The following is a 22,388-nucleotide window of genomic DNA, read 5'->3' on the forward strand; positions in this document are numbered from 1 at the left end:
GGGATGTGGGACTCATTAACTTTGCCCAGGTATTATTATTTTATTTTCTCATCCAGTCACATGCATGCAACCGACTCAACTAATGGCTTCACTGCAATCGCTTAATTTGCTTAATTAATATAGCTACCATATGTTAATATTAATATAAATTATAAACCATGAGACTACCCAACGCAGCAGCACAAAGAAATCTTGATATTTGTCATTAATTTTTTAATTTACCAGCTTCTAATCCAAGTTACCTATTCTATTTATTTGTTATTTTCAGGTTTAAGGTTTCTAAGGAGAGACAGGTATATATGTATCCTATCCTCATAACCACTTGATGATGGGGATGATTTGTTACTTGATTATGATCGATGCAACCTATCCAAATCTGAGTCAACAGAAACTATGCATGGGCCTAACCAAATCTGAATCAACAGAAATTACGCACGGGTTTCTTTTTTGGCTTTGAACTCCCTCTTATATAATATATATCACATACACCAACAAAGACAAGACGTCCGTTTGGAAATATATATTTATAATAATCTTAAAACTAGAGTATAGGTAGGGGCCGCGCGAACGCAGGCCCCCGCTAACACAAATTATGACGTAGGTTCGACCAACTTGGGCCGACCTTAGACAGGCACCTCTCCGTAATGTGCAATGGAGATCACCAACCTAGGCCATGGACCTTCTTGATCGCCCAAAGACCCCGTCCAGGTAAGTGACTTTTCCGTTCCCCTACCCTCACTTTTTATCCAACAACTACCTTCACTTTTCTTTTTTTCACCCTCCGATGTGGGATGGATTCCTATTCTTAATTCTTTGCCAAACTTACATATAAGATGTGGGATGGATTCTTATTCTTAATTCTTTGCCAAACTTACATATACAACTCTACGTACTGCATCTCTAACTTCATGCTTTACCTTATTTATATATATCCTAATCACAAAAACACAACTTGCCACACTCAATCTCAACTCATCATCAACCCATATAATACTTGCTTGCATTTCATCCCTGCTATTACTTTACCAAGTAAACAAAATATATTATATATCAGACTATCACCTCCATGCTTCTCAAGACGATGCAAAAAATCTTGGTGATGCCCTTGGACGATGTTGTGCTTCAAGGCCTGCAAAAGTGACACTCAGCTACATCTACCCAATTCCTTTATCATCCCTTCACGCAAAATATTTATTTTGCAATATATATGTTGCTTATATGTACAATCACGCTTTGCTCTAATCAATATTTCATGCTTCTTTCTCTATACAAAAATTGCCACTTATGATAACACTTTTTCACGTACGTATTGTTATACACAACTACCCGTGCGCATCCATGGCATAAAACCGCCTTATCTTTGACCACGACTCGACCATTTCGCTGAAAATTGATATTCCATGTGTAAACTGTGGATCAGTTATATTTCTGCTAATAGTAAAACTGATAATTAAAAACTATATATGCCTTGACATTGTGTTCTCGAGTTTTGTTCAAAGAAAGGGGCCGAAAAGAAAAATATGGAAAGGGAAAAGGAGAATAGAGAGTTATTATTTTATTTATCTTATATTGTTGGAAAGAATATAAAGAATCCGACCTTTCATAATGTTCTAGAGTTTCAGGTAAAAGAAAGAAAGCTTATAATTTGATAACTTTGTATTCAACATCACAAATACCATACAATTGTTAGAAACAGTAAAATACAATAATCACTATCAGAAACAACCAAATCCATCTATTGCTGGCTAAACCAAAAAGTTCCGGCAAAATCTCTTAACTCTGGCCATCAAATGATTATGCATTAGCTAAGGTGAACAAAGCATGATTTCATTCGTTAAATTTATCCAAACCTATTGAAAGCTGGTAATTCTCGTGGGACAACAAGCATATGTATTTGAAACCATTTTAAAACTAACCTTTACCAACTTTTTTGATGTTGAGTATGGTGTATGTCTTATTATACTCCTTATCGCCCCCAATGGATGAAAAATATATTTTTTAAGACCAAATAGATCAATTTTCATCCTAATAATTTAATATAATCCTTGTATGTGCAAAAATGTTTGACAAATATGCCGCTTAATACATAGAGTAAATCACCAAATTTTGGATCAAATATCTAGGGAGACTGATAATCAGTTAGAGATATTGTCTCTAATGGTAGAAGAATCGATTGGAAAACATTTAGATTTTCGATTTTTGATTTGAATGTATTGCTAAATCTATTGAGGAATGTAACTAGATGTGCTAAGATGTTGAAAAATGAAGAAATTGTTAGATTTAATGATTTTTGTGTTATTGCGGGTAGAAATTTGTTTTGGATCAATATTTCCAGTATCCTATGAGGGTTCTTAAATATTGAAATTGGTCCCTAAGTCGACTAAAAAGAGTGTGAATCTTGAAAATGGGCAACAACCATTATTTTTGAAAAAAAGAAAAGATAGAGAGAGAGAGAGAGAGAGAGAGAGTCTCAACACCTTTGGTACAACTTTACAAGGTGTTTTAAAGACAATGTGAAACCTATTCAAAATATGTAAGACCTAATGGATTTGGTACGACCATATATGTTACAGCTTATACATCATTTTACAAGCCATGCAAAATTTTGGCAAACGATGGGTTTTGTTTGTGCTTTGATATGCACATTCCAATTTATTTAAAGCTTGTATAGAATTTATATGACCATACCAATTCATTTTATAGACACTTACACTTATTCTAGGGATTTTTTTAGGGCTTTTGGTATGGTTTATAAAGTTATTTTCAAGCATGTATAGGGGTGCGATATGTAGGTAGTGCTTTTGGACACACACACTTTCATTAAAGAAAATACTTTTTTGTAGAGTTTACCTATGTACAGTATAGTGTAGATTTATTAAGCAAAAGAACAGTTGGGGTAAATAAATGTTTTTAAGGAACGGAGTATAAACATATTTATAGGTAAAATTATTGGCAATTTAAGAGAAAAAAAAGTAGGGAAAATCAACAAATGACCACAAAAGAAGGTGTGGTTGAAGAAAATGACCAAAAAGTTGCAACTATCATAAAATGACCATGATTTCCATAGGAAGGGTCTCTGCGGAACTCGTTCAGCTATGATAAATTGGAAAATCTCGGAGGAAGTGACATGGGCAGGGGTAAATTCGTAAAAACACAAAGAAGACTTAACAAAATTGAAAGGGTGCTGGTCAAAAAATTAGTTTAAAGTCGAAAAAATTGTGTTTGAAATCGAAAAAGTTGTGTTTGAAATCGAAAAAAAATTATGTTTGAACTTACCAAAATCGAAAAAAATGTGTTTGAAATCGTTTGGAAAATTTTTGTTTGAAATCGAAAAAACTTACCAAAATCGTTCTCTGGCATTATTTGTGAAAATTATAATTAGATAATCGACAATAATATAGTTGCAATGCCAGAGGCTTGGCACAACCTGCTCAACTTTGTATCTTATATCTCAGGCTTAGGCTCAAAGAGACAACTAAGATTTTGTCTTGATCGTCCATCGTTTTTAATGATTCTCTATTTTTAGTCGTGAAGCTCTATACTTGATATGAGGACCTTGTATGACATATGTTCCACCGGGTTTGCAGTTAAACTCCCGGTTTTACATATTTGGACATTTTGGTGAACTCAATAGCCACAAAATCTTCATTACTTTACGAAACGGGATCCTGGTTTCTTAGTTGATGGGTGAAATGATTGTGTCGTTTTGATAATAGCAAGGGTGGGGAATGAATACCGGACGAATGGTAACCTGATGGAAGAGTTTGGCGTTGAAGGTGACGAATCGATTCCCATGCATGATGCATCCCTTGTGAATTTATACTTGTTTTATCATTTTTTGTGAGGTTTTGATAGTATGGATTGCTGCAATCAGTGATATGCATGGCAACTCTATCTAGCATTTTTGGGCAGCCTGCAGTTGGAAAAGTGAACTGGTTCTTGCTATTGATGTTAATACCATAGTTTTCTTTAACTCACAAACTGAATTGGTTCTTGCTCAGTTTTCTTTGGTGCAGGGTATGTGGGATGACCTCAGGCATGGAGCGTACAAGTCATCTGGATTATTAATTAATCATGGTAAACTACAAGGGTCAATGGTACCTGCTGCAACTCTCCTTAAGTGCTTATAACTTTAGTGCGTGGAAGTGGCCAGCATGGATGCATTAGAAAAGCTAAGCTTAAACTTTGGATTTGGAGGGGTGCGCCATGCCAAGGCAATAGTGCAACGCCAAGGCGACACTCAAAGACCCCAATAGCAAGCTATTGTGACGGATCTTTCCCCATTAAAAATAAGATTAATATCGAGTGGGCCGATGGCGCACATATCAGATATTAAACTGATAAGAACAGATACTACACTTGATCTTAGCCAAAAGGCCGAGAAAGGTATGAAATTTCCGTAAACGAAAAGCCTTCCGTTTTGAACCCACTCAACATTCTCTGTTTGCTTTGTTTGAGGCGATGTCGGACTCATTAACTTTTCCCAGGTATTATTATTTTATTTTCTCATCCAGTCACATGCATGCAACCGACTCAACTAATGGCTTCACTGCAATCGCTTAATTTGCTTAATTAATATAGCTACCATATGTTAATATTAATATAAATTATAAACCATGAGACTACCCAACGCAGCAGCACAAAGAAATCTTGATATTTGTCATTAATTTTTTAATTTACCAGCTTCTAATCCAAGTTACCTATTCTATTTATTTGTTATTTTCAGGTTTAAGGTTTCTAAGGAGAGACAGGTATATATGTATCCTATCCTCATAACCACTTGATGATGGGGATGATTTGTTACTTGACTATGATCGATGCAACCTATCCAAATCTGAGTCAACAGAAACTATGCATGGGCCTAACCAAATCTGAATCAACAGAAATTACGCACGGGTTTCTTTTTTGGCTTTGAACTCCCTCTTATATAATATATATCAAATACACCAACAAAGACAAGACGTCCGTTTGGAAATATAATCTTAAAACTAGAGTATGGGTAGGGGCCGCGCGAACGCAGGCCCCCGCTAACACAAATTATGACGTAGGTTCAACCAACTTGGGCCGACCTTAGACAGGCACCTCTCCGTAATGTGCAATTGAGATCACCAACCTAGGCCATGGACTTTCTTGATCGCCCAAAGACTCCGTCCAGGTAAGTGACTTTTCCGTTTCCCTACCCTCACTTTTTATCCAACAACTACCTTCACTTTTCTTTTTTTCACCCTCCGATGTGGGATGGATTCCTATTCTTAATTCTTTGCCAAACTTACATATAAGATGTGGGATGGATTCCTATTCTTAATTCTTTGCCAAACTTACATATACAACTCTACGTACTGCATCTCTAACTTCATGCTTTACCTTATTTATATATATCCTAATCACAAAAACACAACTTGCCACACTCAATCTCAACTCATCATCAACCCATATAATACTTGCTTGCATTTCATCCCTGCTATTACTTTACCAAATAAACAAAATATATTATATATCAGACTATCACCTCCATGCTTCTCAAGACGATGCAAAAAATCTTGGTGATGCCCTTGGACGATGTTGTGCTTCAAGGCCTGCAAAAGTGACACTCAGCTACATCTACCCAATTCCTTTATCGTCCCTTCACGCAAAATATTTATTTTGCAATATATATGTTGCTTATATGTACAATCACGCTTTGCTCTAATCAATATTTGATGCTTCTTTCTCTATACAAAAATTGCCAGTTATGATAACACTTTTTCGCGTACGTATTGTTATACACAACTACCCGTGCGCATCCATGGCATAAAACCGCCTTATCTTTGACCACGACTCGACCATTTCGCTGAAAATTGATATTCCATGTGTAAACTGTGGATCAGTTATATTTCTGCTAATAGTAAAACTGATAATTGAAAACTATATATGCCTTGACATTGTGTTCTCGAGTTTTGTTCAAAGAAAGGGGCCGAAAAGAAAAATATGGAAAGGGAAAAGGAGAATAGAGAGTTATTATTTTATTTATCTTATATTGTTGGAAAGAATATAAGGAATCCGACCTTTCATAATGTTCTAGAGTTTCAGGTAAAAGAAAGAAAGCTTATAATTTGATAACTTTGTATTCAACATCACAAATACCATACAATTGTTAGAAACAGTAAAATACAATAATCACTATCAGAAACAACCAAATCCATCTATTGCTGGCTAAACCAAAACGTTCCGGCAAAATCTCTTAACTCTGCCATCAAATGATTATGCATTAGCTAAGGTGAACAAAGCATGATTTCATTCGTTAAATTTATCCAAACCTATTGAAAGCTTGTAATTCTCATGGGACAACAAGCATATGTATTTGAAACCATTTTAAAACTAACCTTTACCAACTTTGTTGATGTTGAGTATGGTGTATGTCTTATTATACTCCTTATCGCCCCCAATGGATGCAAAATATATTTTTTAAGACCAAATAGATCAATTTTCATCCTAATAATTTAATATAATCCTTGTATGTGCAAAAATGTTTGACAAATATGCCGCTTAATACATAGAGTAAATCACCAAATTTTGGATCAAATATCTAGGGAGACTGATAATCAGTTAGAGATATTGTCTCTAATGGTAGAAGAATCGATTGGAAAACATTTAGATTTTCGATTTTTGATTTGAATGTATTGCTAAATCTATTGAGGAATGTAACTAGATGTGCTAAGATGTTGAAAAATGAAGAAATTGTTAGATTTAATGATTTTTGTGTTATTGCGGGTAGAAATTTGTTTTGGATCAATATTTCCAGTATCCTATGAGGGTTCTTAAATATTGAAATTGGTCCCTAAGTCGACTAAAAAGAGTGTGAATCTTGAAAATGGGCAACAACCATTATTTTTAAAAAAAAGAAAAGATAGAGAGAGAGAGAGAGAGAGAGAGAGAGAGAGTCTCAACACCTTTGGTACAACTTTACAAGGTGTTTTAAAGACAATGTGAAACCTATTCAAAATATGTAAGACCTAATGGATTTGGTACGACCATATATGTTACAGCTTATACATCATTTTACAAGCCATGCAAAATTTTGGCAAACGATGGGTTTTGTTTGTGCTTTGATATGCACATTCCAATTTATTTAAAGCTTGTATAGAATTTATATGACCATACCAATTCATTTTATAGACACTTACACTTATTCTAGGGATTTTTTTAGGGCTTTTGGTATGGTTTATAAAGTTATTTTCAAGCATGTATAGGGGTGCGATATGTAGGTAGTGCTTTTGGACACACACACTTTCATTAAAGAAAATACTTTTTTGTAGAGTTTACCTATGTACAGTATAGTGTAGATTTATTAAGCAAAAGAACAGTTGGGGTAAATAAATGTTTTTAAGGAACGGAGTATAAACATATTTATAGGTAAAATTATTGGCAATTTAAGAGAAAAAAAAGTAGGGAAAATCAACAAATGACCACAAAAGAAGGTGTGGTTGAAGAAAATGACCAAAAAGTTGCAACTATCATAAAATGACCATGATTTCCATAGGAAGGGTCTCTGCGGAACTCGTTCAGCTATGATAAATTGGAAAATCTCGGAGGAAGTGACATGGGCAGGGGTAAATTCGTAAAAACACAAAGAAGACTTAACAAAATTGAAAGGGTGCTGGTCAAAAAATTAGTTTAAAGTCGAAAAAATTGTGTTTGAAATCGAAAAAGTTGTGTTTGAAATCGAAAAAAAATTATGTTTGAACTTACCAAAATCGAAAAAAATGTGTTTGAAATCGTTTGGAAAATTTTTGTTTGAAATCGAAAAAACTTACCAAAATCGTTCTCTGGCATTATTTGTGAAAATTATAATTAGATAATCGACAATAATATAGTTGCAATGCCAGAGGCTTGGCACAACCTGCTCAACTTTGTATCTTATATCTCAGGCTTAGGCTCAAAGAGACAACTAAGATTTTGTCTTGATCGTCCATCGTTTTTAATGATTCTCTATTTTTAGTCGTGAAGCTCTATACTTGATATGAGGACCTTGTATGACATATGTTCCACCGGGTTTGCAGTTAAACTCCCGGTTTTACATATTTGGACATTTTGGTGAACTCAATAGCCACAAAATCTTCATTACTTTACGAAACGGGATCCTGGTTTCTTAGTTGATGGGTGAAATGATTGTGTCGTTTTGATAATAGCAAGGGTGGGGAATGAATACCGGACGAATGGTAACCTGATGGAAGAGTTTGGCGTTGAAGGTGACGAATCGATTCCCATGCATGATGCATCCCTTGTGAATTTATACTTGTTTTATCATTTTTTGTATTTTTTGTGAGGTTTTGATAGTATGGATTGCTGCAATCAGTGATATGCATGGCAACTCTATCTAGCATTTTTGGGCAGCCTGCAGTTGGAAAAGTGAACTGGTTCTTGCTATTGATGTTAATACCATAGTTTTCTTTAACTCACAAACTGAATTGGTTCTTGCTCAGTTTTCTTTGGTGCAGGGTATGTGGGATGACCTCAGGCATGGAGCGTACAAGTCATCTGGATTATTAATTAATCATGGTAAACTACAAGGGTCAATGGTACCTGCTGCAACTCTCCTTAAGTGCTTATAACTTTAGTGCGTGGAAGTGGCCAGCATGGATGCATTAGAAAAGCTAAGCTTAAACTTTGGATTTGGAGGGGTGCGCCATGCCAAGGCAATAGTGCAACGCCAAGGCGACACTCAAAGACCCCAATAGCAAGCTATTGTGACGGATCTTTCCCCATTAAAAATAAGATTAATATCGAGTGGGCCGATGGCGCACATATCAGATATTAAACTGATAAGAACAGATACTACACTTGATCTTAGCCAAAAGGCCGAGAAAGGTATGAAATTTCCGTAAACGAAAAGCCTTCCGTTTTGAACCCACTCAACATTCTCTGTTTGCTTTGTTTGAGGCGATGTCGGACTCATTAACTTTTCCCAGGTATTATTATTTTATTTTCTCATCCAGTCACATGCATGCAACCGACTCAACTAATGGCTTCACTGCAATCGCTTAATTTGCTTAATTAATATAGCTACCATATGTTAATATTAATATAAATTATAAACCATGAGACTACCCAACGCAGCAGCACAAAGAAATCTTGATATTTGTCATTAATTTTTTAATTTACCAGCTTCTAATCCAAGTTACCTATTCTATTTATTTGTTATTTTCAGGTTTAAGGTTTCTAAGGAGAGACAGGTATATATGTATCCTATCCTCATAACCACTTGATGATGGGGATGATTTGTTACTTGACTATGATCGATGCAACCTATCCAAATCTGAGTCAACAGAAACTATGCATGGGCCTAACCAAATCTGAATCAACAGAAATTACGCACGGGTTTCTTTTTTGGCTTTGAACTCCCTCTTATATAATATATATCAAATACACCAACAAAGACAAGACGTCCGTTTGGAAATATAATCTTAAAACTAGAGTATGGGTAGGGGCCGCGCGAACGCAGGCCCCCGCTAACACAAATTATGACGTAGGTTCAACCAACTTGGGCCGACCTTAGACAGGCACCTCTCCGTAATGTGCAATTGAGATCACCAACCTAGGCCATGGACTTTCTTGATCGCCCAAAGACTCCGTCCAGGTAAGTGACTTTTCCGTTTCCCTACCCTCACTTTTTATCCAACAACTACCTTCACTTTTCTTTTTTTCACCCTCCGATGTGGGATGGATTCCTATTCTTAATTCTTTGCCAAACTTACATATAAGATGTGGGATGGATTCCTATTCTTAATTCTTTGCCAAACTTACATATACAACTCTACGTACTGCATCTCTAACTTCATGCTTTACCTTATTTATATATATCCTAATCACAAAAACACAACTTGCCACACTCAATCTCAACTCATCATCAACCCATATAATACTTGCTTGCATTTCATCCCTGCTATTACTTTACCAAATAAACAAAATATATTATATATCAGACTATCACCTCCATGCTTCTCAAGACGATGCAAAAAATCTTGGTGATGCCCTTGGACGATGTTGTGCTTCAAGGCCTGCAAAAGTGACACTCAGCTACATCTACCCAATTCCTTTATCGTCCCTTCACGCAAAATATTTATTTTGCAATATATATGTTGCTTATATGTACAATCACGCTTTGCTCTAATCAATATTTGATGCTTCTTTCTCTATACAAAAATTGCCAGTTATGATAACACTTTTTCGCGTACGTATTGTTATACACAACTACCCGTGCGCATCCATGGCATAAAACCGCCTTATCTTTGACCACGACTCGACCATTTCGCTGAAAATTGATATTCCATGTGTAAACTGTGGATCAGTTATATTTCTGCTAATAGTAAAACTGATAATTGAAAACTATATATGCCTTGACATTGTGTTCTCGAGTTTTGTTCAAAGAAAGGGGCCGAAAAGAAAAATATGGAAAGGGAAAAGGAGAATAGAGAGTTATTATTTTATTTATCTTATATTGTTGGAAAGAATATAAGGAATCCGACCTTTCATAATGTTCTAGAGTTTCAGGTAAAAGAAAGAAAGCTTATAATTTGATAACTTTGTATTCAACATCACAAATACCATACAATTGTTAGAAACAGTAAAATACAATAATCACTATCAGAAACAACCAAATCCATCTATTGCTGGCTAAACCAAAACGTTCCGGCAAAATCTCTTAACTCTGCCATCAAATGATTATGCATTAGCTAAGGTGAACAAAGCATGATTTCATTCGTTAAATTTATCCAAACCTATTGAAAGCTTGTAATTCTCATGGGACAACAAGCATATGTATTTGAAACCATTTTAAAACTAACCTTTACCAACTTTGTTGATGTTGAGTATGGTGTATGTCTTATTATACTCCTTATCGCCCCCAATGGATGCAAAATATATTTTTTAAGACCAAATAGATCAATTTTCATCCTAATAATTTAATATAATCCTTGTATGTGCAAAAATGTTTGACAAATATGCCGCTTAATACATAGAGTAAATCACCAAATTTTGGATCAAATATCTAGGGAGACTGATAATCAGTTAGAGATATTGTCTCTAATGGTAGAAGAATCGATTGGAAAACATTTAGATTTTCGATTTTTGATTTGAATGTATTGCTAAATCTATTGAGGAATGTAACTAGATGTGCTAAGATGTTGAAAAATGAAGAAATTGTTAGATTTAATGATTTTTGTGTTATTGCGGGTAGAAATTTGTTTTGGATCAATATTTCCAGTATCCTATGAGGGTTCTTAAATATTGAAATTGGTCCCTAAGTCGACTAAAAAGAGTGTGAATCTTGAAAATGGGCAACAACCATTATTTTTGAAAAAAAGAAAAGATAGAGAGAGAGAGAGAGAGAGAGTCTCAACACCTTTGGTACAACTTTACAAGGTGTTTTAAAGACAATGTGAAACCTATTCAAAATATGTAAGACCTAATGGATTTGGTACGACCATATATGTTACAGCTTATACATCATTTTACAAGCCATGCAAAATTTTGGCAAACGATGGGTTTTGTTTGTGCTTTGATATGCACATTCCAATTTATTTAAAGCTTGTATAGAATTTATATGACCATACCAATTCATTTTATAGACACTTACACTTATTCTAGGGATTTTTTTAGGGCTTTTGGTATGGTTTATAAAGTTATTTTCAAGCATGTATAGGGGTGCGATATGTAGGTAGTGCTTTTGGACACACACACTTTCATTAAAGAAAATACTTTTTTGTAGAGTTTACCTATGTACAGTATAGTGTAGATTTATTAAGCAAAAGAACAGTTGGGGTAAATAAATGTTTTTAAGGAACGGAGTATAAACATATTTATAGGTAAAATTATTGGCAATTTAAGAGAAAAAAAAGTAGGGAAAATCAACAAATGACCACAAAAGAAGGTGTGGTTGAAGAAAATGACCAAAAAATTGCAACTATCATAAAATGACCATGATTTCCATAGGAAGGGTCTCTGCGGAACTCGTTCAGCTATGATAAATTGGAAAATCTCGGAGGAAGTGACACGGGCAGGGGTAAATTCGTAAAAACACAAAGAAGACTTAACAAAATTGAAAAGGTGCTGGTCAAAAATTTAGTTTAAAGTTGAAAAAATTGTGTTTGAAATCGAAAAAGTTGTGTTTGAAATCGAAAAAAATTATGTTTGAACTTACCAAAATCGAAAAAAATGTGTTTGAAATCGTTTGGAAAATTTTTGTTTGAAATCGAAAAAACTTACCAAAATCGTTCTCTGGCATTATTTGTGAAAATTATAATTAGATAATCGACAATAATATAGTTGCAATGCCAGAGGCTTGGCACAACCTGCTCAACTTTGTATCTTATATCTCAGGCTTAGGCTCAAAGAGACAACTAAGATTTTGTCTTGATCGTCCATCGTTTTTAATGATTCTCTATTTTTAGTCGTGAAGCTCTATACTTGATATGAGGACCTTGTATGACATATGTTCCACCGGGTTTGCAGTTAAACTCCCGGTTTTACATATTTGGACATTTTGGTGAACTCAATAGCCACAAAATCTTCATTACTTTACGAAACGGGATCCTGGTTTCTTAGTTGATGGGTGAAATGATTGTGTCGTTTTGATAATAGCAAGGGTGGGGAATGAATACCGGACGAATGGTAACCTGATGGAAGAGTTTGGCGTTGAAGGTGACGAATCGATTCCCATGCATGATGCATCCCTTGTGAATTTATACTTGTTTTATCATTTTTTGTATTTTTTGTGAGGTTTTGATAGTATGGATTGCTGCAATCAGTGATATGCATGGCAACTCTATCTAGCATTTTTGGGCAGCCTGCAGTTGGAAAAGTGAACTGGTTCTTGCTATTGATGTTAATACCATAGTTTTCTTTAACTCACAAACTGAATTGGTTCTTGCTCAGTTTTCTTTGGTGCAGGGTATGTGGGATGACCTCAGGCATGGAGCGTACAAGTCATCTGGATTATTAATTAATCATGGTAAACTACAAGGGTCAATGGTACCTGCTGCAACTCTCCTTAAGTGCTTATAACTTTAGTGCGTGGAAGTGGCCAGCATGGATGCATTAGAAAAGCTAAGCTTAAACTTTGGATTTGGAGGGGTGCGCCATGCCAAGGCAATAGTGCAACGCCAAGGCGACACTCAAAGACCCCAATAGCAAGCTATTGTGACGGATCTTTCCCCATTAAAAATAAGATTAATATCGAGTGGGCCGATGGCGCACATATCAGATATTAAACTGATAAGAACAGATACTACACTTGATCTTAGCCAAAAGGCCGAGAAAGGTATGAAATTTCCGTAAACGAAAAGCCTTCCGTTTTGAACCCACTCAACATTCTCTGTTTGCTTTGTTTGAGGCGATGTCGGACTCATTAACTTTTCCCAGGTATTATTATTTTATTTTCTCATCCAGTCACATGCATGCAACCGACTCAACTAATGGCTTCACTGCAATCGCTTAATTTGCTTAATTAATATAGCTACCATATGTTAATATTAATATAAATTATAAACCATGAGACTACCCAACGCAGCAGCACAAAGAAATCTTGATATTTGTCATTAATTTTTTAATTTACCAGCTTCTAATCCAAGTTACCTATTCTATTTATTTGTTATTTTCAGGTTTAAGGTTTCTAAGGAGAGACAGGTATATATGTATCCTATCCTCATAACCACTTGATGATGGGGATGATTTGTTACTTGACTATGATCGATGCAACCTATCCAAATCTGAGTCAACAGAAACTATGCATGGGCCTAACCAAATCTGAATCAACAGAAATTACGCACGGGTTTCTTTTTTGGCTTTGAACTCCCTCTTATATAATATATATCAAATACACCAACAAAGACAAGACGTCCGTTTGGAAATATAATCTTAAAACTAGAGTATGGGTAGGGGCCGCGCGAACGCAGGCCCCCGCTAACACAAATTATGACGTAGGTTCAACCAACTTGGGCCGACCTTAGACAGGCACCTCTCCGTAATGTGCAATTGAGATCACCAACCTAGGCCATGGACTTTCTTGATCGCCCAAAGACTCCGTCCAGGTAAGTGACTTTTCCGTTTCCCTACCCTCACTTTTTATCCAACAACTACCTTCACTTTTCTTTTTTTCACCCTCCGATGTGGGATGGATTCCTATTCTTAATTCTTTGCCAAACTTACATATAAGATGTGGGATGGATTCCTATTCTTAATTCTTTGCCAAACTTACATATACAACTCTACGTACTGCATCTCTAACTTCATGCTTTACCTTATTTATATATATCCTAATCACAAAAACACAACTTGCCACACTCAATCTCAACTCATCATCAACCCATATAATACTTGCTTGCATTTCATCCCTGCTATTACTTTACCAAATAAACAAAATATATTATATATCAGACTATCACCTCCATGCTTCTCAAGACGATGCAAAAAATCTTGGTGATGCCCTTGGACGATGTTGTGCTTCAAGGCCTGCAAAAGTGACACTCAGCTACATCTACCCAATTCCTTTATCGTCCCTTCACGCAAAATATTTATTTTGCAATATATATGTTGCTTATATGTACAATCACGCTTTGCTCTAATCAATATTTGATGCTTCTTTCTCTATACAAAAATTGCCAGTTATGATAACACTTTTTCGCGTACGTATTGTTATACACAACTACCCGTGCGCATCCATGGCATAAAACCGCCTTATCTTTGACCACGACTCGACCATTTCGCTGAAAATTGATATTCCATGTGTAAACTGTGGATCAGTTATATTTCTGCTAATAGTAAAACTGATAATTGAAAACTATATATGCCTTGACATTGTGTTCTCGAGTTTTGTTCAAAGAAAGGGGCCGAAAAGAAAAATATGGAAAGGGAAAAGGAGAATAGAGAGTTATTATTTTATTTATCTTATATTGTTGGAAAGAATATAAGGAATCCGACCTTTCATAATGTTCTAGAGTTTCAGGTAAAAGAAAGAAAGCTTATAATTTGATAACTTTGTATTCAACATCACAAATACCATACAATTGTTAGAAACAGTAAAATACAATAATCACTATCAGAAACAACCAAATCCATCTATTGCTGGCTAAACCAAAACGTTCCGGCAAAATCTCTTAACTCTGCCATCAAATGATTATGCATTAGCTAAGGTGAACAAAGCATGATTTCATTCGTTAAATTTATCCAAACCTATTGAAAGCTTGTAATTCTCATGGGACAACAAGCATATGTATTTGAAACCATTTTAAAACTAACCTTTACCAACTTTGTTGATGTTGAGTATGGTGTATGTCTTATTATACTCCTTATCGCCCCCAATGGATGCAAAATATATTTTTTAAGACCAAATAGATCAATTTTCATCCTAATAATTTAATATAATCCTTGTATGTGCAAAAATGTTTGACAAATATGCCGCTTAATACATAGAGTAAATCACCAAATTTTGGATCAAATATCTAGGGAGACTGATAATCAGTTAGAGATATTGTCTCTAATGGTAGAAGAATCGATTGGAAAACATTTAGATTTTCGATTTTTGATTTGAATGTATTGCTAAATCTATTGAGGAATGTAACTAGATGTGCTAAGATGTTGAAAAATGAAGAAATTGTTAGATTTAATGATTTTTGTGTTATTGCGGGTAGAAATTTGTTTTGGATCAATATTTCCAGTATCCTATGAGGGTTCTTAAATATTGAAATTGGTCCCTAAGTCGACTAAAAAGAGTGTGAATCTTGAAAATGGGCAACAACCATTATTTTTGAAAAAAAGAAAAGATAGAGAGAGAGAGAGAGAGAGTCTCAACACCTTTGGTACAACTTTACAAGGTGTTTTAAAGACAATGTGAAACCTATTCAAAATATGTAAGACCTAATGGATTTGGTACGACCATATATGTTACAGCTTATACATCATTTTACAAGCCATGCAAAATTTTGGCAAACGATGGGTTTTGTTTGTGCTTTGATATGCACATTCCAATTTATTTAAAGCTTGTATAGAATTTATATGACCATACCAATTCATTTTATAGACACTTACACTTATTCTAGGGATTTTTTTAGGGCTTTTGGTATGGTTTATAAAGTTATTTTCAAGCATGTATAGGGGTGCGATATGTAGGTAGTGCTTTTGGACACACACACTTTCATTAAAGAAAATACTTTTTTGTAGAGTTTACCTATGTACAGTATAGTGTAGATTTATTAAGCAAAAGAACAGTTGGGGTAAATAAATGTTTTTAAGGAACGGAGTATAAACATATTTATAGGTAAAATTATTGGCAATTTAAGAGAAAAAAAAGTAGGGAAAATCAACAAATGACCACAAAAGAAGGTGTGGTTGAAGAAAATGACCAAAAAGTTGCAACTATCATAAAATGACCATGATTTCCATAGGAAGGGTCTCTGCGGAACTCGTTCAGCTATGATAAATTGGAAAATCTCGGAGGAAGTGACATGGGCAGGGGTAAATTCGTAAAAACACAAAGAAGACTTAACAAAATTGAAAGGGTGCTGGTCAAAAAATTAGTTTAAAATCGAAAAAATTGTGTTTGAAATAGAAAAAGTTGTGTTTGAAATCGAAAAAAATTATGTTTGAACTTACCAAAATCGAAAAAAATGTGTTTGAAATCGTTTGGAAAATTTTTATTTGAAATCGAAAAAACTTACCAAAATCGTTCTCTGGCATTATTTGTGAAAATTATAATTAGATAATCGACAATAATGTAGTTGCAATGCCAGAGGCTTGGCACAACCTGCTCAACTTTGTATCTTATATCTCAGGCTTAGGCTCAAAGAGACAACTAAGATTTTGTCTTGATCGTCCATCGTTTTTAATGATTCTCTATTTTTAGTCGTGAAGCTCTATACTTGATATGAGGACCTTGTATGACATATGTTCCACCGGGTTTGCAGTTAAACTCCCGGTTTTACATATTTGGACATTTTGGTGAACTCAATAGCCACAAAATCTTCATTACTTTACGAAACGGGATCCTGGTTTCTTAGTTGATGGGTGAAATGATTGTGTCGTTTTGATAATAGCAAGGGTGGGGAATGAATACCGGACGAATGGTAACCTGATGGAAGAGTTTGGCGTTGAAGGTGACGAATCGATTCCCATGCATGATGCATCCCTTGTGAATTTATACTTGTTTTATCATTTTTTGTGAGGTTTTGATAGTATGGATTGCTGCAATCAGTGATATGCATGGCAACTCTATCTAGCATTTTTGGGCAGCCTGCAGTTGGAAAAATGAACTGGTTCTTGCTATTGATGTTAATACCATAGTTTTCTTTAACTCACAAACTGAATTGGTTCTTGCTCAGTTTTCTTTGGTGCAGGGTATGTGGGATGGCCTCAGGCATGGAGCGTACAAGTCATCTGGATTATTAATTAATCATGGTAAACTACAAGGGTCAATGGTACCTGCTGCAACTCTCCTTAAGTGCTTATAACTTTAGTGCGTGGAAGTGGCCAGCACGGATGCATTAGAAAAGCTAAGCTTAAACTTTGGATTTGGAGGGGTGCGCCATGCCAGGGCAATAGTGCAACGCCAAGGCCAAGGCCACACTCAAAGACCCAAATAGCAAGCTATTGTGACGGATCTTTCCCAATAAAAAATAAGATTAATATCGAGTGGGACGATGGCCCACATATCAGATATTAAACTGATAAGAACAGATACTACACTTGATCTTAGCCAAAAGGCCGAGAAAGGTATGAAATTTCCTTAAGCGAAAAGCCTTCCCTTTTGAACCCACTCAACATTCTCTGTTTGCTTTGTTTGAGGCGATGTGGGACTCATTAACTTTGCCCAGGTATTATTATTTTATTTTCTCATCCAGTCACATGCATGCAACCGACTCAACTAATGGCTTCACTGCAATCGCTTAATTTGCTTAATTAATATAGCTACCATATGTTAATATTAATATAAATTATAAACCATGAGACTACCCAACGCAGCAGCACAAAGAAATCTTGATATTTGTCATTAATTTTTTTAATTTACCCGCTTCTAATCCAAGTTACCTATTCTATTTATTTGTTATTTTCAGGTTTAAGGTTTCTAAGGAGAGACAGATATATATGTATCCTATCCTCATAACCACTTGATGATGGGGATGATTTGTTACTTGACTATGATCGATGCAACCTAACCAAATCTGAGTCAACAGAAATTCCGCATGGGCCTAACCAAATCTGAATCAACAGAAATTACGCATGGGTTTCTTTTTTGGCTTTGAACTCCCTCTTATATAATATAAATCACATACACCAACAAAGACAAGACGTCCGTTTGGAAATATATATTTATAAGGGAAAATGACATATACGCCCTATAAACTTTTTAGGGTTAACTTTTTTAGTCACGTAACTTTTTAAGTGACTTTATGAGGGAACAAACTCGTGGTCTACCTGTCTTTTTAGTGCTCTTGACTTGTTATAACCGGTTTGAGTGCCACATACCCAAAACTTAGGCCCCTCCCTTCTTCCTCCTGCCGAGCAACACCACCACAGACACCCATGTGTGAGCTGCTTCTACCATCAAACACCATATCGGCCATGAAGATGGCCTAATCGAAGTTGAAGGCCACCGGAAATAGACCTCCCCACCTCCTTCTGTCGATCTTTCCAGCCTTCCCATCACCGATCTGCCACTTTCCCCTTCGTATTCCTGTTGGTCGGACCGGAAGGCAACAATCTAGAGGTCACCAGAAACCCCGTCTTTTGATCTAACGGCCTGGATGGCTTCCCATCTTGAATTGTTTGATTTATGCGGTTTGCTCACACTGTTGCTTAAACCGCTACAGCTGCTTTCATCACTTACATTGGTGCTTGTGCTTCCTCTATACATACTGCTCTTACCACTCTCAACAAGATCCATTCTTTCGTTCATTTTACTACTCCCATTTGTTATTGTAATGTTGCTAACTCCGTCACTTAATTTACCAGATACGGAGCTGTTGTTTGAAGTTCCTTGACCCGATAAACTCTTTTCTGGATCGAATGTATCTTCAGTGTCTATTTTATCACCTAACGATTTCTTGTTTGACTTTTTAGACTCTATTTCCATCTTTTATGTTAACTTTGTTGTAGTTGCAGGCTCTAAGTTACTACTCCCACTTGGGATTGCCCTACGACTATTGTTATCGTTTTCAGTCTCTACAACGTCGATTTAAAATCTTGATCTCCGGAAATCGGTTTATGTCCCACCCTCCACCTTACCGGTCGACTTCAAAGACAAACACCCCCTCTGAAGCCGTTGATCCCCCTTTTCCTTTCACATTTTCTGCTAGACAAATGAGACAAACGAGAGCATGGTCTAATTTCCTTGAGATTTGATTTTGCGATGAATAAGGTTTGATGGAGTGAGGGCTATTCAAAAGCACCGCCATCAAAGAAGCCTCCTTGAACTCTCCAAATTAAAGAACTTAAACAGAGCACAGTTGGTGATGTGGTAAGTTTGGTCAACAAATTGGAAAAATTCAAAGTCAATTTAGGGGAATTGGTCAACAAATGCCAATGTGGCAAAGGGGTAACCGGATGACCCCTTCACTTTGGCCAAAAGGACTTAATCGACCCGACAAAAAGGACTTGGTTCCCTCATAAAGCCATCAAAATAGTTTAGGTACTAAAAAGGTAAACCCTAGAAACTTCATAGGACGTATGTGTCATTTTCCCTATTTATAATAATCTTAAAACTAGAGTATGGGTAGGGCCGCGCGAACGCAGGACCCGCTAACACAAATTATGACGTAGGTTCGACCAACTTGGGCCGACCTTAGACAGGCACCTCTCCGTAATGTGCAATGGAGATCACCAACCTATGCCATGGACCTTCTTGATCGCCGAAAGACCCCATCCATGTAAGTGACTTTTCCGTTCCCCTACCCTCACTTTTTATGCAACAACTACCTTCAGTTTTCTTTTCTTCACCCTCCAATGTGGGATGGATTCCTATTCTTAATTCTTTGCCAAACTTAGATATACTCCTCTACCGTACTACATCTCTAACTTCCTGCTTTACCTTATTTAGATATCCTAATCACAAAAACACAACTTGCCACACTCATCATCAACCCATATAATACTTGCTTGCATTTCATCCCTGCTATTACTTTACTAAATAAACAAAATATATTATATATCAGACTATCACCTCCATGCTTCTCAAGACAATGCAAAAAATCTTGGTGATGCCCTTGGACGATGTTGTGCTTCAAGGCTTGCAAAAGTGACACTCAGCTACATCTACCCAATTCCTTTATCGTCCCTTCACGCAAAATATTTATTTTGCAATATTTAGTTTTCAGGTACAGTCACGCTTTTGCTCTAATCAATATTTCATGCCTCTTTTTCATAAAAAAATTGCCACTTATTTGAACAGTTTTTCACGTACGTATTGTTATACACAACTACCCGTGCGCATCCATGGCATAAAACCGCCTTATCTTTGACCACGACTCGACCATTTCGCTGAAAATTGATATTCCATGTGTAAACTGTGGATCAGTTATATTTCTGCTAATAGTAAAACTGATAATTAAAAACTATATATGCCTTTACATTGTGTTCTCAAGTTTTGTTCAAAGAAAAGGGGCCAAAAAGAAAAATATGGAAAGGGAAAAGGAGAACAGAGAGTTATTATTTTAGTTATCTTATATAGTTGGAAAGAATATAAGGAATCCGACCTTTCATAATGTTCTAGAGTTTCAGGTAAAAGAAAGAAAGCTTATAATTTGATAACTTTGTATTTAACATCACAAATACCATACAATTGTTAAAACAGTAAAATACAATAATCACTATCAGAAACAACCAAATCCATTTATTGTTGGCTAAACCAAAAAGTTCCGGCAAAATCTCTTAACTCTGGCCATCAAATGATTATGCATTAGCTAAGGTGAACAAAGCATGATTTCATTCGTTAAATTTATACAAACCTATTGAAAGTTTGTAATTCTCATGGGACAACAAGCATATGTATTTGAAACCATTTAAAAACTCACCTTTACCAACTTTGTTGATGTTGAGTATGGTGTATGTCTTATCATACTCTTTATCGCCCCCAATGGATGCAAAATATATTTTTTATGACCAAATAGATCAATTTTCATCCTAAGAATTTAATATAATCCTTGTATGTGCAAAAATGTTTGACAAATATGTTGCTTAATACATAGAGTAAATCACCAAATTTTGGATCAAATATCAAGGGAGATTGATAATCAGTTAGAGATATTATCTCTAATGGTAGAAGAATCGATTGGAAAACATTTAGATTTTCGATTTGTGATTGGAATGTATTGCTAAATCTATTGAGGAATGTAACTAGATGTGCTAAGATGTTGAAAAATGAAGAAATTGTTAGATTTAATGATTTTTGTGTTATTGCAGGTAGAAATTTTTCTTGGATCAATATTATCAGTATTTCTAGTATCCTATGAGGGTTCTTAATCATTGAAATTGGTCTCTAAGTTGACAAAATATAGTGTGAATCCTGAAAATGGGCAACAACCATTATTTTTGAAAAAAAAAAGAGAGAGTCTCAGCACCTTTGGTACAACTTTACAAGGTGTTTTAAAGACAATGTGAAACCTATTCAAAATATGTAAGACCTAATGGATTTGGTACGACCATATATGTTACAGCTCATACTTCATTTTACAACCCATGCAAAATTTTGGCAAACGATGGGTTTTGTTTGGGGCTTTGATGTGGACATTCCAATTTATTTGAAGGTTGTATAGAATTTATATGACCATACCAATTCATTTTATAGAAACTTACACTTATTCTAGGGATTTTTTTTCTAGGGCTTTTGGTATGGTTTATAAAGTTATTTCCCAGCATGTACAGGGGTGCGATATGTAGGTAGTGTTTTTGGATACACACTTTCATCAAAGAAAATACTTTTTTGTAGAGTTTACCTATCTAGAGTATAGTGTAGATTTATTAAGCAAAAGAACACTTGGGTAAATAAATGTTTTTAAAGAACGCGGTATAAACATATTTACAGGTAAAATTATTGGCAATTTAAGGGAAAAAAAAGTAGGGAAAAAGTCAACAACTGACCACAAAAGAAGGTGTGGTTGAAGAAAATGACCAAAAAATTGCAACTTTCATAAAATGTCCATGATTTCCATAGGAAGGGTCTCTGCAGAACTCGTTCAGCTTTGATGAATTGGAAAAGCTCTGAGGAAGTGACGTGGGCAGGGGTAAATTCGTAAAAACACAAAGAAGACTTAACAAAATTGAAAGGGTGCTGGTCAAAAATTTTAGTTTAAATCGAAAAAATTGTGTTTGAAATCGAAAAAGTTGTGTTTAAAATCGAAAAAAATTATGTTTGAAGTTATCAA

The 22,388-nt window shown here is 35.4% G+C and overlaps 9 non-coding genes across 9 annotated transcripts; all 9 read right to left on the bottom strand.

Moving 5' to 3' along the window:
- Nucleotides 1–552: 552 nt before the first annotated feature.
- Nucleotides 553–716, bottom strand: LOC145110597 (U1 spliceosomal RNA). The gene has a single exon (XR_013709964.1). It is a non-coding gene; the product is annotated as a U1 spliceosomal RNA (small nuclear RNA).
- Nucleotides 717–4,194: 3,478 nt separating this feature from the next.
- LOC145110004 (U2 spliceosomal RNA) lies at nucleotides 4,195–4,390 on the bottom strand. The gene has a single exon (XR_013709398.1). It is a non-coding gene; the product is annotated as a U2 spliceosomal RNA (small nuclear RNA).
- A 609-nt stretch (nucleotides 4,391–4,999) lies between these two features.
- On the bottom strand, nucleotides 5,000–5,163 carry LOC145110645 (U1 spliceosomal RNA). The gene has a single exon (XR_013710009.1). It is a non-coding gene; the product is annotated as a U1 spliceosomal RNA (small nuclear RNA).
- A 3,492-nt stretch (nucleotides 5,164–8,655) lies between these two features.
- LOC145110005 (U2 spliceosomal RNA) lies at nucleotides 8,656–8,851 on the bottom strand. The gene has a single exon (XR_013709399.1). It is a non-coding gene; the product is annotated as a U2 spliceosomal RNA (small nuclear RNA).
- A 609-nt stretch (nucleotides 8,852–9,460) lies between these two features.
- Nucleotides 9,461–9,624, bottom strand: LOC145110646 (U1 spliceosomal RNA). The gene has a single exon (XR_013710010.1). It is a non-coding gene; the product is annotated as a U1 spliceosomal RNA (small nuclear RNA).
- Nucleotides 9,625–13,105: 3,481 nt separating this feature from the next.
- Nucleotides 13,106–13,301, bottom strand: LOC145110006 (U2 spliceosomal RNA). Its single transcript, XR_013709400.1, has one exon. It is a non-coding gene; the product is annotated as a U2 spliceosomal RNA (small nuclear RNA).
- Nucleotides 13,302–13,910: 609 nt separating this feature from the next.
- LOC145110647 (U1 spliceosomal RNA) lies at nucleotides 13,911–14,074 on the bottom strand. The gene has a single exon (XR_013710011.1). It is a non-coding gene; the product is annotated as a U1 spliceosomal RNA (small nuclear RNA).
- Nucleotides 14,075–17,544: 3,470 nt separating this feature from the next.
- On the bottom strand, nucleotides 17,545–17,746 carry LOC145110024 (U2 spliceosomal RNA). Its single transcript, XR_013709419.1, has one exon. It is a non-coding gene; the product is annotated as a U2 spliceosomal RNA (small nuclear RNA).
- A 1,994-nt stretch (nucleotides 17,747–19,740) lies between these two features.
- LOC145110664 (U1 spliceosomal RNA) lies at nucleotides 19,741–19,903 on the bottom strand. The gene has a single exon (XR_013710027.1). It is a non-coding gene; the product is annotated as a U1 spliceosomal RNA (small nuclear RNA).
- Nucleotides 19,904–22,388: the final 2,485 nt, after the last annotated feature.

The sequence above is a fragment of the Lactuca virosa genome, chromosome 4, assembly GCF_052849685.1.
Source record: "Lactuca virosa cultivar CGN04683 chromosome 4, Lactuca_virosa_CGN04683_v6, whole genome shotgun sequence".
In the NCBI taxonomy this organism is placed as follows: domain Eukaryota; kingdom Viridiplantae; phylum Streptophyta; class Magnoliopsida; order Asterales; family Asteraceae; genus Lactuca; species Lactuca virosa.